The 17,204-nt window shown below is 42.4% G+C and overlaps 1 long non-coding RNA gene across 2 annotated transcripts in view; it reads right to left on the minus strand.

Annotated features, from left to right (window-relative positions):
- Positions 1–16,854, minus strand: part of LOC122998837 — a 23,311-nt gene extending 6,457 nt beyond the window's left edge. The window contains exons 1-4 of one of the 2 annotated variants that reach the window (XR_006407518.1): positions 14,394–16,854; positions 13,686–13,822; positions 12,816–13,016; positions 12,535–12,574 (exon numbers count right to left, since the gene is read on the minus strand). This is a non-coding gene — a long non-coding RNA (uncharacterized LOC122998837). Of the gene's footprint in view, positions 1–12,480; positions 12,575–12,815; positions 13,017–13,685; positions 13,823–14,393 lie in introns of both variants that reach the window. The other variant, XR_006407517.1, reaches the window with a different exon arrangement.
- Between the last annotated feature and the right edge of the window lie 350 nt (positions 16,855–17,204).

The following is a 17,204-nucleotide window of genomic DNA, read 5'->3' on the forward strand; positions in this document are numbered from 1 at the left end:
GAAAAAGTAGTGAAACAACACCATCTATTAATTTCTAATTAATCCTTGGCCCCATGAATTCAGCAACAAATTAATTCACAAAAGGCAAACATTCTCTAAGAGTGATTCAAATTACCAGTAGCATAATACAACAGTCATTTCTCCTTTTTCCTTAACAGTTGTTTCAACTATGTTAATACATAGTACTCTGTTTCTAATACTGAAGTTACTGTACCTGTGAAAGACCCACTTGTCTCCTCCTCACCAGGCCGCTGAGCTCATGAGACTGCTCATTATAACAATTAACACAGATGCTTGTGATGAGGCCTCACTGATAATTTACACCTTTCTAACAAACACTATCTCTTAATCTCCTGCAAACACCATTCTCTTGTGAGACAGTAGGCCTATAGGAAAAATTAATTAGCTACATCCAACAGATTAGAGTTTAGAGACCCCTCCCCATCAGAGGCGGACCGTCAGGGCTAGCAAGGCCTTCTCTGCTGGCCTAGAGATTGTCAGAATCAGAAAATTATATTTTATAATTTAATATGTATAGTCATTAATGCTATATGTATTTAACAAAGTTCATTCCCATCAGTCTGTTAATGTCATTTCATTGCTACTCTTTCAGTACTCTATCAGTGGTGCTGCTTTCAGTGCAGCTTTTATCCAGTCAGATTTTCCCCCTGTGCTGTCTCCAGGGGGAAAATCTACCTTGAGGCCTTCAGAATTTCAAGTGAATCCCTTTACTGTTGAAGCAAATGGGGACGATGTTGTTGATTGTCATATTATTTGACCAATCAGATTTCACGTTTGGCATGTTGGGCGTATTGTTTGACAAGCTGGAGCCTTCTAGCTTGCCTAGCTGCCTGCATCAACCTTTTTTGTGTGGTGTGATTGGATGGCTAGTTAGCTAACTGAAGTAAAACTAGCTAGCACGTAACGTAGCATTATCTTAGATTTATTTAAACTTTCTTGAAAACTTTCTCATCTAGATTTTTAGATTTAGCTTTAGATTGTATGTTTAGATTTTTACTTAGCTCTGGTTTTTTTAAACGCACAATGGCTGAAGGAGGAGAAGAAACAGATTTAGTGGCGGATTTACTTGCAAAGCCTTTTTTGAGATGGACCTTTCACTAAAAGCTGGAAATTCTGAGGAAGGGTTGACCATCTCTGCAGCTAGTAGCCCTGTCCCAGCCAAGGAAAGGATTTTTGTGGCACTTTCAATCAAGCAACTTCAAAAGGTACACCTAGCTTACAGTGTCAAAGGAACACTGCAGATTGTACTGCTGGGAATGCCTGTCACTTGCAACCGACTGATATGGTGTTTGGAGCCACACTGGGTTGGCAAACCTAAATTGCCAAATCAAGGCAGCAATGAGACACCAAAGCATGGCAGGACACTTGCAAGCAGCAGCGCTATTTAAAACGCTCTGAGACACTGATGTCAAGAAGAGGTTTGTCAGATTTGACGATGTTACAAGTGGCAAGCGAGCTGATGACATTGCTGCTCTCATTATCAGATTCCTGGAGGAACATGAATGCCTGGATAAAGTTGTGGCACAGTGCTTTGATGGTGCTACCATCATGGCATATGGACTAAATGGGGTGCAGGCTAAAGTTAAGGTGAGGGCTCCTATGGCTGTATTTATACATTGCTATGCACATCGACTTAATTTAGTACTGACTCAATGGGCATCGAAGCTTAGAGAATGTAGGATCTTTTTTGTGCATCTAAATGGCCTAGTTATGTTTTTGTACAGATCCCCTAACTGCATACAGCTGTTTGACATTTTCCTCCTGTGGCACCAACAAGGTGGCAATATAGCTCTAGACTGGTCAGCAGTCTCAGAGAAGAGAGCTGCTCTAAAGGAGCTATTTAAGCACATAGTAGAACACCATGATGAGTACAACAAGGATTCTGTGTGCTGTGCTGATGGATACAATGCGCATCTGGATGATTTTGAGTTTTGTTTTATTTCTGCTTTCCAATTTTCATGTGATATTATTTGGATTTGGATGTGTTTTTTGGAGTACTGCAGAATAAAACATTCAATGTACAATTCTGTCTGTCAAGAGTGGACGAGTTTTGTGACACCATTGAGAGGGAGAGAGGGCAATTTGGTGAGATTTATGAGTCTACCGTGCGTGAAACAGGTGCACCAAGCACACAGAGAGGCAATGTGCAGGGGGATATTCACGCAAGGTACCAGAAACTCCACAGCAACATTTTGGACAACATCCTTGCCCAGATACGGAACCAGTTTAAAGACCTCGAAAAAGTCATGTTTCTCTTTAAAACAGAACCGACTGTAATGTATGCTGTGACTAATTTTGAAGGAAAAAGCCCTGCTGACCTCCTCACTTTCCTTTAGTAGAAAGATCTATGTAAGAGCATGTGTCACCTTTACACATTGGCATGTTGGCAGCGACCATCCCATCTACTGCCCCTGTCGAACAGACATTTTCAGCCCTAAAATGCATTAAAATGTACTCAAGAAATACCACTGGGCAGGCTTGACGGTCAGTACTAGCCTCCATGGCAATCTAGAAGGACCTTTTAGGACTACACCGATGTTGTACTGTACAACCATGTCATTGAACTCTTGGTAAGAAAGAAAGGAGGATGGACTTTATCTTCAAATCATGAGCAGCTTTGGTAAGTTTGATGAATTTTTATGTATCTTTACCAGGTACCGATTATTGCTTGCTTTAGATTGTTGTTGCTGGTGTGAATGATGTTCAGATTCAGTGGCCTGGCTGTGCCTTTGAGTGTGCGTGGTGGCCTGTGCATTTAGGCCCAGCAGCTTGGCTGGAATCAGTGAGGAAGCCTGTTGAATCCTGATTGTGTTATTTGTGTTTTACAGCATTTTTGCTTGCTTGCTTGGTGGTCAAATAAGTAAATATGACTGGTTATTGTGAGTTTGTTCTTTGATAATGACATTGTTTTGGGCTATGCAATGTCTATTTGTGATGCAGCATCCTGTCATAGTGTATAATAGTGGTACTTCCTTGATGGTTTCAGTCACCATGTATTCATGTATCTGCAATTAGTATATTGTAACTCTCATAGGTGTTGATCCTCGTAATAAATCACTTTATTCCACTTGATAAAGGTTACTGTCATTGTGAATATGGGGTGGTTACATCAAATGACAATAGCCTATAGGCCTAGTATCATGGTGAGGTTATTTTGAAGGTGGTCTCATTTCGGGAGGATAGCACTGGTGTAGGTCTAAGGCCTAGGTGTAAAATACACGGCCCGCCACTGCCCTAGATGGACAGCAGTTAGACTACAGTACAGAGGGGAAGGAGAGGCAAATCAGCCCTGAGACAGAATCTCCTCTTTGCTTATTTCAATATTTCATTGAGTGTTATACATCAATGAACTGTTTCAGGGTGTCATCGGGCAGAAGCTAAGCCTTTTGAATTCATGGCCCGCCAGTGTATGCCTTCATCCAACGTGCCTTGAATGCTTGAAAGCAGGCGTCTCTATCACACAAGTTAAACATACTTGAACTTCTAGAAACGCCACATCCACAAAAGTGAGCCTCTTTTCTCCCAGCGACACTGAAACTCAACTTTTTATGTGGTCAAATATATCAATGTCTAAGAGACAAAGAGAGGTGATTTTTATCACTTTGATTATAAAGATGGTCCACCAAGCCAAACAGTGTTACATTTTGAAATACAGTTAATTAATTCAGTGAAATGATAAAAGCATTGAAAGGTAGAAAAGTACTGATGAACTCCACCCTACAAGGTTTACACTGTGTGCTAATCTTCATTGCATAATGTTTTAGAAGTTAGTATAAAAGAAACAAAAGTGCTTGACTATTTTTTACCAGGAAATGATACAAGAGGGTAGACGGACGACAATCAAACTGCAACTGTGAACAGATATTGCTCCTTTGCTCACTCTATCTCCTTTATTTTTAAAGATGTACCTGGAGCCGTTTTTGTTTTGTTTTGTTTTGTTTTTTCCAGCTGTGTTTTTTTTTTGCACTGCCTACACTGTGGGACAATAATATCCATCAACAGCACACTCATAAATAAGCCAATTTAATAAGAATACTGGCATTTAAAAAAATACTAATTTCTACATACTAACATAGGAAACATAATTTCATAAATTTTGGTACTTTTTTTATAATGTGCAACATGCATACTGTATTTAAACTCAGCTAATGTGTAATATGAAACAAGGACACAGCTACAGAGTGTAAAAGAAATAAAGGTATATATAAAGACAATTTGACTTGTCAGAATGTCTGCTGTGAAAAAGTTCACCTGCCACTTTCAGTATACGCACTGTACCACTGCTGTCTTCACTGTTATAGTGCAGAGGTTTTCACCTGTGTGCACCAGTGCCGCCATACTCAGCGTCAGACCCAATTATGTTTCTGCTCCACATTCATCACATACCTCACAACTGAAGAAGCATCTCAAAACACTCTTCTTGTTCATCTGTTTTAACACAGGTTAGAGGCAAAATGACAAACGTGGAAAATCTTACAGAAAAAGGTTCTGGTGGGAGGGCTAATCAGCCAGTAAGATGTAATGATCTCCTGTTCTGATGCACATTTCTCTCAATGGTAGTGGTTTCATATAAAAAGGCCAAAAATATAGTGAAAGATCAAGTCATTTTAAAAGCATGAAAAGACCGAAGCAACAGACTGTCACCAGACATCAACTCAGCTAGTCTACTCATATGAAGGAGTCTATAGGGCAGCGCCATTTCCTCAACTCATCTGACCAATGAAAAACATGTATTTCCAAATTCCAAATTTAGCAATTTTGAAAAAAGGAATATGTTTTTTTAAAGGATAATTCTCTTAATTTTTAAGCAAAACAAATGATTTAAAAGCGTTGTCTGAAAAATGTGTCATCGTACAGCTGACAACAGGGATACTTTTCTTAACTCATGAAAAGTTGACATTTTGGAGATACATGGTTTTCACAGGAAACAAGCGACTAATGCTGGTTTATCATCTATCCGTTTACAAAAGAACATCTGATGATGCCTCACTGCTGTTTTTGTCTCCATAGAGTATCTCAAAAGATAACTTTTTGCTGAAATTGACACTCGACAGATACAACACATAAACAGTGAAAACGAGGCCATTAAAATAGTTTCACATGTTTCACCACAAAGGAGCTCCTGGCTTGGAAACAGAGGCAACTGCACACAAACACAGCAACAGTTGCCTGTTGAAGAGATGATACTCTAGCGCCTCAAGAGCCAATATTGCAGTTAGGCAGAGACAAAAAGTGCTTCTCATAATACCGGTCCAAACATTTAATATGGCTTAAGTGAGTGAAATCTTGTGGGGATGGTCAAATCTCAGTTTTTCTACTTATACAGCTAATTTGACAGTTTCAAAATCCCTCTACCCTCTGATCAATTTTACCTCTCTTAATCCCCCTCTTCCCCCCCCTCCACCTGTTAGTCTGGGTTTGCATGCGTGCCTCCCTCTCTCCTGAGAGCATATGGAGCAGTAGCTGACCCAGGGAGTCGTTGAGTGTTGGGACAGATGCAGCCCCTTCTCTCCCCTCCCCCTCCCCCTCCCCCTACTCCTCCTCCTCCCTCTTCGTCCACCCGCCACGACCAGCCCTTCCCTCCTATCCACCTGTTTGGGTCACAGACCAGGGGGATGAGTGGCTGTGCGCGTGCCACACCAGCGGCTTGGCCACTGCTTTGTTATCCTACCCAAGACAAAAGAGTATTTAGGGAGAGCCGGCTGCCTGCCCAAGGGGAACACAATGCCATGAGGCTGGCAGGGCCTGCGGACTCAGGGCCGTCGATCACGTGCCCGCTTTATCTGAATGAGCGTCAGGGGGCATCTGTTGTGTGTGTGTGTGCGTGTGTCTAACCTGAGGTATTATGCCAGACGAGGGAGACAAAGAATATGACGTGTGTGTGCATGTTTGTGTGTAAGAGGGGGGTGCATAAAAACAATTGCATCTATTATAATTAAATGAGGTCTACACTTGAATACATTGAGGTCTAACTAACAACAGGTCAACTTCTGCTGCTAATGAAATTCATAATGGACTATTTATACATGATGCATGTCATAATGTATGCTTTTAACTGATTTTTTTGGCTACTTTATGACACAATCTTTAGAAGTTTTTGGAAGAGCCTCACAGTGAACAATATAATCCACGACCTAAAAGCTAGTCTAAATTTGTCATTTTTAAACTTCTTTAGAAAACAGGCCATAAAATTGATTTCCTGTTATAATCCAGTGTATCCATAATAAACCAAAGTCTCTATATGTACCACTATATGTTTTAACATTTGGATTACACTTGTCCTACAGTCCTTGCTCACTTATATCGCTTCACAAATCAATACAATTGATTCGTTCTAACAAGCGATGATTAGCTGCTCCCGTCAGACCACAGGAGTTCCCCAGTGACTGTGCTGCTGTGTGATTTATGAACTCCAGCGGAGAGCGACGCATTGACACAGCAGGGGTATCGGGGTCAGGTCAGCAAAGGTTACCGAGGTCGGGTCAAGTTGAGCCTATCCGGGCTCGTGAGGATCTTGACCTCTGGGTCAGCGAGGAAAATGAAGTAACATAACACACGATTGGAAATGAAGACTGAACAATGCTGGTGGCCGGTGGTCTCTGACAACCTTGCCATCTTCAGCTTAAAATGTATAAGATGTTTCAAGCCAGGGACAAGATTTGAACTGACAATTTCTCCCACAGAGTCAAGACAATCTCTGCCCTGATCATGACACCATTCATGTTTATTAATCTGTCAAATGTGAACAAAAGCACTTAGTCTCTTACTAATGTGAATATCAAATACATATCACCTCATAACATCTTTAATTCTCCTTCTAATGCCACCTTGTAAGTCCTAAACTATGTGTAATGGGCTACTGGCTCTTTGTTATGAAGTTAAATAATGTTATGTTAAATAATCCTATTGAATGTGTTTTGATTTCATCCTTGTGTTAACTAAATCACTTCTGACTATGTTTCAGTTTGTTTGTGGGCATAATCATACAATCACAGATGTACCATCATTTGTTGGATATCTGCAAATGTATGTAAATAAAGGAGGGAATTTTTCAGACAAAATTACTTCATTCATTGCTCAGATGTCCTGATTTTATATTCCTAACAAAAGACAGAAGACTGTTTTCTTTTCCACATGAAGAATTTTTGACATTTTAAGGGCTACCTACAATACTATTTGACCTTTTCTGATCTTTGTTAAATTCCTGGTGCTGATTTAAAATCTTTCATCTAAAACTGTTTATTAGACCTATTTAAAACCGACATGGATCATTAGTGTAGACAATGAGGTTGAATTGGACTGTACAGCATCTTTTGTAACTGTTATTATGTTTTAGTCTTTTATGATGTTGTGTTTCTGTTATTTTGTCCACTCCCTGTATGTATGCCTGGTCTGAAAATTCAATTCATTTATTCATGTGTGTGTTTTTGTTTAGTCTAGACAATGTTACATCATTCTGGCAGGGGTGTTTGTGTGTTATTGTGTCTATTGTGGCTTACTACAGCGTGTCATGCTCTCTCGACAGGCACGGTTACACATGGCTTGTGGCGCCCTGACCTACAACTCCCCCTCTTGTTTGTCAGCGGTTGTTTGGCCTACTTTCATAAAGACAAACACTGCCATTTGTTTTGTTTTGCATTTCCATGAAAATGGAATAAACAAATGGCAGGGAGGGGGACAGTTGGAGCAGTAAGGGGGGGTGGGGGTGGGATGGGGCAGGGAATTGCAGGGTAGAACAAACCCTGAACACTTCAAATAAATAATTATTCTTGAAAAAATTTTTTTTTAAACACAAACTAGCAAAAAATGGCAACACCCTGCCTGAAGATTAACTGTAAAGAAATACAAGCCACCTGATATAAAATCCAATAAAAGTCAAACTAATTCAATACTTCTTGTCAGAAATATTACACATCCACTGGTCCTACATATTTTCAACTAATAGAAGGGAAAAAAACACATTTACAAACTTTGTTTTTCATCTCAGTAGTTCTTTCCTGACCTTCTGGACACCAACTGAACTGTGGGCCACAAGGCCAGCAGACCCTCAAACTGAATCAGCCCCTCCCTCCCCTCCTCTCTTGCCCCATGGACAGTAAGCATGCTACAGTCCGTTAATGAGTATGCTCCATAGCACTTTAAGAGTCCTTAATTAGTGGCACACTGACACTGGGCTGCCCCGCACTGGGAGGGGAATACTGGGAGGAAGACAAGGGGGAGGGGAGTCAAGTCCACAAGCCCCCTGTAGGCTTCACTTTTGCACATATATATGTATATATACACACACACACATATATATATATGTGTGTCTGTGTGTAAAAAAAATAAAATAACCTATACAGAATTACCAGTCCACCAATGTGATTCATAAGAAAATCAATTGTTTTGACATGAGGAACTTGATCAAACAAAATTGATTAGGTCTTTGAAAGGGGTGTGACATGGATAGCACTCCAAGGCTAGGCAATGGACTGTAGCAAACACATGTGATTGAAAAGCTTTAAATGGGTGTCAAACAAGCAGGGACATAATGTTTGACTTAAATTATCAGCAGTCCCACAGGAGGCTTCTGGGACCGCTCCCCAGAGCCAGGGGTGTGTGTGGAATACAAACAGGGGATTCACCAGTGACCACTGGGTCAGCGCTGGAAGAGGGGACGGGTGCCGGTCGCTCCTGTGAGACTTGGCGACATTCCTACAGCAGCTTTTTTTAATTTGCTGGACATGACCCCCCTTAGCAGGCGCTAACGGGACAGACAACACTTGTAACATACAGCCACAGTCGCTTTGAGTGTGTGTTTGCGGGGCAGGTGGGGAGGGGGTGGGGCTGGTGGGGTTGCTGTTGTAGGGTCCCAGATGGGTTAATGGGGAGTTTAGCATCAGGATTACAATGCAACAGTGTGGCTTCGGATTGAGTAGTGATTACCCCAAGCTCACACTGGCAACCCCCTTCTACTGCTCACCAACACCACCGCTGGGCCAACAAGACAGGGCCTGGCTAGGATGTACAAATAAATAAAATGTTAAAATGATCTTAGTCAAAATGAACAAGATATAACATTATGTCGTTAATTAATACTAAAAGTAACTGAAATGTATAACACGTCTGCAACCCAAAAAAGTCATTTATACTACAAAACATCTTTTTAAGATCATTTTTTTGTTTTGTATTATGTAAAAATGCACCTTGACTATTAAAACATTTCTAAGATAAATACCAATGTGAATTTGACAGGTAAATAAATATAAACATTTGGGCTAATTTTAAAATGAAAAACAATGCATTTCACTAAAAATAATGCGCCAAGAACCATTTGTCCCCTTTACCAAAAAGTCTCATGTGTTTTGCGAAGAAATAAGTTAAGCGATACTGCACTAAAATCTCAATTTCAGCTATTGTTATCTGTCAATGTGGATGTGTAAGTGGCAGAGAGCAAGATGTGCTCCCTCTCATGGCCATAGCTGGTTATAGCTGTACATTGAAAAAAAAAAAAAAAGATATATAGTTATAATCATTATGATTATGTTTCTATTCCTTTTTGCTTTTTCAGACCCTCAGTGCTCCATATCCTTCTTTCTCCATCACCTCACACCAACAGGGTGCTAGACTAATCTGTTTGTCAAACGCGTGTCTTGCCTCTGCACTCTACGTCCACCACCTCCCCCTCCTCCCTCCCCAGCTGCTGGCCATCACAGGTCCAGCTCCAGCACCGCCAGCCCAGGGAGATTGAAATGTTAAGGGCAGGGACGAGAGCTCCACTAATTAAATTCCCCAGGTTAATCCCTGCCGATCCCCTCATCGCACTCTCCAACCAGGCCCTGCAAGGAGACAGGGGGCAGAGACCGGGGGGAACAACAAACAAACATTCAACACTAACAATGGGCACAAAAAAATATCTGTCTGATGCAGGACACACAAATACACCAAATCAAACATGTGGACAATAATGCAACAACATCATGGTTCATCATGCTGTGTCTTCATCATTAAAGCAGAGTTTTTGGAGGGACATAGAACGGCGCTGCTGATTAACCCTTACACACTGTTCATATTCTGACCCTTCACAGTATCTGCTAATAATTAGTGTCTATACCAAACTTCGGAACCCCAAATCTATTTGTCATTCATACATATCATCAGTCATTAATAAACTGGTGATTAATCTTTAATGAAGCATTCAGAGAGAATATGAATATGGATGTATATTAATATTTAGCTTTTACACTATTTGGAGGACAAAAAAAATCACAATCACACTATATGATGGTCCTATGTTACATTAAACCAGAGAATATAACAGCTTCAATACACTTAGTTGAATGTGAGGAATGCAAAGACAGTTTTGAAAGGTGAGTTTTGAATTTATGAATAAATACAAGTCAAATTTAACCCAGAACACCATCTATGTACTAAAGTAATTGTGTTTAGAGTGTTTGTACTGCTCTCAAATGTAAAAATGGGTCAAATTTGACCTATAACAGTATGTAAGGGTTAAAGCGTTCTTAAACGTAAAGACTTATTGAAGCTAACAAACTGTTCCCATGTTGACAACCTATCATGTAACTGTGCCCTCACATTCCCAGGACTGTGTGGTGGCTGACTGCTCACCAACACCAGCCTTGGACCTGTCATCATCTCAGCATGTACAGTGACCTCATGTCTGACCCTGTGCCACTGTACTGCAGAGGACAGCTAACACGCTGTCCAATGACTGGCAAACTATGTGACCTTGGCAGCATCACAAGAGGTGTTAGATTCCACCTCCTCAACTTACCACAAATGCAGGGTGCAAAGGTGATTTTCAAACTGAAAAACTGTCAATCAGATAAAAATCAAAAGCAACAACCCTGGAGAAGCCAAGAGGAAAGCTTAATTTGTAAGCTGTCAGTACTTCACACCACCTCAGGGACACAAGGAGTTATCAATGTCTAAGTTTCTATATGTCGACATATTTGTAACATGTTAAAATACAAAACTGTACTCCTATTGGACTGAAAAATGGGCTGGATAAATGAAAAAGAGTTTGTATATTTCAGTTCTGATACATTCACAGCTTATACATCATCAAAAAAACAGCGCTAGTGAAAAAAAATGAATGGATATGGTGGGTGCAGGAAAGTAGATTTAAAAGGAAATGAATAGAGCAGGTGCTTTTGTACACAGTGGGTGTGGTGTTGAGGAAGACGCGGGTGTATTACACAGTGTGGGCGTGCTGCGTCACAGACACCATGCGCCTGCGTTGTGGCTTCGCTCAGAGGTGTAATGCCTGATTAGGGGATTACAGGAAAGTGCTTCTTTGCAGTTCTGTGAGAAACAATTATTAACATGTTGGTGTCTCTAATCCTGGATAAACACAGCTTTTCAAGAACAACAGCGAGTCTTTCTTCCCCCCCCTTTTTTTTTTAAAAATCCGTGTTTAAACCCCGTAGTCACTTGAACTCCAAAGCCTAACTAATACCAGCAGAGGAGACAGGCCAGTCGTGTGGAACACTGTCATTACAGAGGTTGTGCTCTTGGTGGAAGACATAGCTGGCCAGCAGGCCTTCACATCAGAGGGGAAATCCAAGTTTAGCTTGGGGAGAGAGAAGCATTGTGCTGAGCACTGCTTGTTGAAAGGGCATTAGACTGAAACATGTTCACGGCCTGTAATCTTTTATTTGTTTGTACACTTGTCTCATGTAATCTGCTTTCTAGTAATACGGAGATGATTTCCTAAGTCATGTTGGGGAACCCGTGGATAACAGATCCAGGTGGGGTAGTGTCACAAAGCTTTAAGGCAGGTCGATGCTGCATACTACTGAATTGTAATATGTACACACTTTTGTCAAATAGTCCTCAATATTTTTAGGACTGCTAGCAAGAGTGTGGGACTCTGAAATATCGATTGGTTGCTTGGTCGGTCAGTTTAAAGCATATTTTTTAAGTATGAGGGGCAGCACAGCCTCTTTGGGCTGCTAGCAGGGCTTTTAGACACTTAGTCTGGTTATTACAACTTTTATAACCACAAGTAAATCTAATCGAATTCAGTATAGGTCAGCAGGGTACCAAAGTGAATAAAATCCCAATTTACTCCCCTGCGAAGGGCAAGTGAAGTATGATCAGACAAGATGAATGTGTTTCAGTGATTAATGAATGAATGCATTAAGAGAGAGATAAGCTTAGGGACTCGTGAACTAAATTTGATATTATTTAGTGCCAGCTGTGTGTGATAAAAGTCAAGCAGGAAGCAATCAACACACTAGTGATTCCTGAGCCACCAGTCCCCACAAACACACACATACCTGCGCGCGCACACACACACACACACACACACACACACACACACACACACACACACACACACACACACACACACACACACACACACACACACACACACACACACTTTATCATTTCAGTGTTGCCTGTGGCTCTGAAATACAGCACATCAAAACAACCTGTAAGTTTCATTTCTGATACCCTTGAACCTGCTGACTGGTCATACTGTCCACTGGCTGACACTTTGAAGAGTACCTCATCTCAGTCGCCTCTCCTGCCGCCGTTCTGTGTGGTCCTGGGAAGAGATGACCGCACGTTCACTGCAGACAACATGGCTAACAGACATGTCTCATTTAGTTAACCAATCTATTAATGCAAGAAATACCGATTCAAAAAAAAAATATTCAAAAATATATTTTTTTAAAATACAAAAATTGAAAGCTTTTAATGGATAACACTAGGTAGACTTCAAATAGAATTTAGTGGAATCATGTCATTGCACTTTTATTGACCTCTGTCTCAATAGAGAAGCGTACCAGTGAGTGTAACCGTGTTTCCAGTTGCTTATTTCCAGTTGCTGGTGTTTGATGTTGGGGATGTGTTGTGCCCATCTGGCAGGGCAGGGTTTAGCCCTAATCCCAGAGCCCCTCGGCAGGGGAGCCCCAGACTGTTGATCACTGCCCCCCTGCTGGCTCCTCCACACTCTTGACCTCCTCAGCACATAAACACACAGACCCCTGCCACAAGAAAACATGTCCAGCTTATGAGTATCAGTTTATAAAAACTTCATATTCCACAAACATTCACAAATAGCTACCATCCTTGTAGCTACATGTCAATATTAGGTGATAAGTTTTGAAGTCCAGTAGACTGCACAGTACAAATATAAACACTATGAAAGACAAGGAAATATGACCCCAACCAAAAGAAAAACACAGAGACATATATCCACACACATGCAGAGGGCGTAGAGACTTGTTTTTGTGAGGCTATATGGCAAAACACATTTATCACACACACAAGTAGGGACCGAGTAAATATACACACACATAATTACAAAAACAGACAGATAGGCAAACACACAGACACCCAGAAGCAGTCACCCAGCCATACACACCACACACCTAACCACTGATAATCCCCTAGACACAGGAACACACACACTCACACACACACTGAGCATCATTATGTTTATCACTGTGAACCAGCCCACCGACACCCATCACTCTAATTCCATTTGTCTGTTTAGATTCGTTTTGCTTTAATCCTCCCTTGTTTGTGCACATCTGCAAGCACTGCAATAGTACAACCACAGCGAGAGCGGGAACGAGAGGGAGAGAGACAGAAGGAAAGAGACAGAGAGTGAAAGAGAGAAAGAAAGAGAGAGAGAGAGAGAGAGAGCTCACAGGGAGCAGTCTCCCTCCTGACATCCTGGTCCCTGTAGCTCCAGCAGAAGGGGCAGACAGGCATATCTCCTTGCCCAGGGAGAAGCTCCCTGTCCCAGCCACGGAGCTGCCGCCAGGCCCGCAGGCCCCTGTAATCACTGCAAACAGTCAAACATCCAGTCACACAGGCTCTTACACCAACACAACATTACAGGCTTTTTACACAGTATTACACCACATCTTATTATCCCATTCAAGTCCCTCTATTAGCTCAATTGGATGGTGGGATTTTCATTTGTAAATTGGGGGATTTTAGATTAGCTTGTCTGTCAGCGATGAAATGCCCCCTGAGACTGTGAATTATGTGACCAATCACATATGAATCAATGCTTACGCATGCTGTAGTGCATGAATGGATGGTGTCAGCAAGAGGAAATGGAAAAACTTTAGCCCACATTATTTACTGTATGTACATGAGATCACAGATTTTATCAATGTAAGAATCACAGCTGTATGGCTACATGGTCATAGATTAGATCCACCACAGTCATAAACTCTTTTCAAGATGTTAAATAAGGACATGTGAATTAGTCCTAAATGTATTATCAAAACGGGAATGACACCGTTTCTGAATAGCCGACAATAAGCAGTGTTAGCTTTTATATGGCAAATAATATTCAGGTCTAATAGAGAATTATTAAGGAGATAAATATTAGCTGCTATACACACCTAGAAGCAACATTATGCAGAACTGAAGCGGGTTGGTTGAAAGGAGGCGAATGAATTACCCCTCTTCCTCCCCAGGCCTTCCATTCAGACACGGAGTGAGAGAGAGAGGGAGGAGAGAGAGGAAAAAAGGCACCCCGAGCTAGTCGAGAGACCCGGCAAATTATGAAAATGCCTCTCTGTGTCCTAAATGGAGGCCGAGCTCTTTAATGTGGCACAAAATTAGAACCTGGGGGAGGAAGTGTGGCCCGCTTGATTGGCGAAACCCCTCCTGGACTCCCCCACCCCCCAAAGCACACAGAGATATTATCCTGTGCCTGGTGGCGCTCTCTTGTATTGAGGAAACTGAAGGACCCCAGAGAGAGCCCAGGGGCGTCCATAAAGGTGCCTAATTTGTCAGTTTACTCCTCAATTATTTAAATAGATCTAAGAAGGGAGCGGAGAATGGGGCTTTTTCTGCCTCTTCGCAGTCAAGCAGAGAGAGACCTTTCTCCACGGTAGCCATTTTCAATTACGCTCTGCACTGCTGTCTTTGATATACAGAAGTGCTGTAGTGGAGAGGGGCTGTATCAAATAAACAAATGTGTGTACACAAGATAACAACGGGAACTTGGGGATAATATTCAGTTTGCTCTGAAGAACTCAAAGTTATTTCACATTTACAAATTTACAGATTAAAACTAACTTTACGGACGTGCGCGCACACAAAGTACACATGCAAACGTTAACAATAACTACTAAGTCATACATGTGCAAATATACACACACACACATGCATCTATCACTGCGGATTACGGTGAGGTTTGGGTATACAGAGCGAGGACCCATTGTTACCCGTCCCACTGCTCTTTCATCCATCCAGAATATCAGGTTATAACCCCCCACCCCCTGCACACACACACTTTACTATCAGCACCCCACACCCAGCAGGAGCACCAGCTCACACCGCCTGGCAATGCCAGCGCTTCAGCCAGAGAGACCACTGGAGGTATGTGGGGCCTAGGGCCAGAGATTACCAAGCGGGTGAAGATTGATCCTGGAAATGGAGATGTCGCATTCCCCAACCCTCTGACCTCTAATCCTCACATATCTACCTCTATTGTTTGGTTTGTTTTACTAGACGGGTGAGGTTGCGGCAGGCTGAGGAGGATGAGGATGCTGCGAAGATGGAGGGGGTCCACACAGGGTCCTAAGGTGACCTTATCTCTCGCAGGCGGCTGGTGGAGGCAGGTAAAGGGCCCACTCTATGTCTGAATGCTTTGCTGCAGACCCCTGTTGTGATGAACTCTCATCTGTGCGAGAACAATCACTTGCAATAAGCTCCATATCAGCAGCAATGCCAGCGCCACGTCCAGTGGTAGTACAATAGTCTGGGTGCGCCTACACAAAGATGTGAGCAACCGAGACAATGGCAGACTCCTTTAAATACAGGAAAGACACTTACAAACAGCAAAAACACTTTGTCCGTTTTGGCACAATAGACACAAAGCAACATAAACACAAACACAATGGAGAGCACTACAAACACCTGTACAAATACATTCAGTAAACATACTGTACCTGCACTGCAGGCACACAAATAGTGGCTACCACACACTGAGAAACACACCCATCAAGAGGGATGGCAAACAAAAACCTGAGTCAAGTCAATCATGACGTCATGTCAACACAGACTGACGTTAATGGGCCTAATTCTACCCAATACACATCAATGAGTTTAGAGGAAAATATATAAGTTAACCAAAACAACAACAGCTTTAAAAATGCTACAAAGGTAAAGGTTGCACTGTGAAGAGAATGTACTGCTATCTGAGAGGTTACACTCAACCAACTGACAAGAGTTGCCGTTTCAGATAAAACCTGCAACTTAGTACACTAGAATAACAACAATCCGGGGCTAAAAATATGTGTGGAGTTTGGTAGCAGGCATTGGCAACCTTCACAAAGATGGGTGGCACCTCGTAAACATCCTTGAAACAGGTTTCTCATGCTTAGGAAAGGGATCTGCAGGCAAAGTTTTTCAGAGTGTAAGATTCTGCAAAATCTGTGGCCAGCTCAGTATATCATGCCTCTCACACCCTCTATTCTCTTCCCAAACACTAACCAACACACCCCAACCCTCCGCCTCCCTCCACTCCAAGCCTCCATCCAGCCAGAGAGAGGAGAGGAGATAGGCCCAGTTGCTAAAGCTGTCTTTTCAGCCCCTGCTCCCGCTCGGTCTATCTGAGATACACAGCAAGCGGAGGTGTCGCTTTTCCGCTGGCATTTCGGACAGTATCTACTTATAGACGGGAGAAAAAGAGAAAAGAAAAACAGAAGGGGTATTATCAGGGAGGGATGAGAGCAGCAAAGGCATTTTGTCTTTTTATTCCCCTCCTAAGCCCTGGGCTTTGCTCCCAATCCGATTGGTCGATACGGCCAGGGATGTAAATGAAATGCAAAGAGGAATAAGGCTGGCTTCCCATCTCCAGTGTGTGCCCCCCTAAGTCCCCCGCCCCTCTTTCTCTGTCTCACTCTGTCTTGCTCTCTGGCTGTTTATGGTGTTGTGTTTCTGTCTCCCCATTCACAGACTTGGTGCTCTCCCTGTTTCCATCTCACCCTCACTCTGCCTCGTCCTCTTCCTCCCCCCCTCCCCCCCCCCCCGCCGCTCCTCTCTCGCTCCATCCCTCCCCTCTCCCTGGCTGGGCTCACAGCTCTTATCTCCTCAGACGCCCCACATTCCAGCGTTGCCGTGGCTCCCTGCCTGCATCCCTGGTCACGGCGATTCCATGGGTTCCCACAATCCTCAGCAGCTTGCTGATTTAGGGTGGGCAA

This window comes from Thunnus albacares, chromosome 15 (assembly GCF_914725855.1).
Source record: "Thunnus albacares chromosome 15, fThuAlb1.1, whole genome shotgun sequence".
Taxonomy (NCBI): Eukaryota; Metazoa; Chordata; class Actinopteri; order Scombriformes; family Scombridae; genus Thunnus; species Thunnus albacares.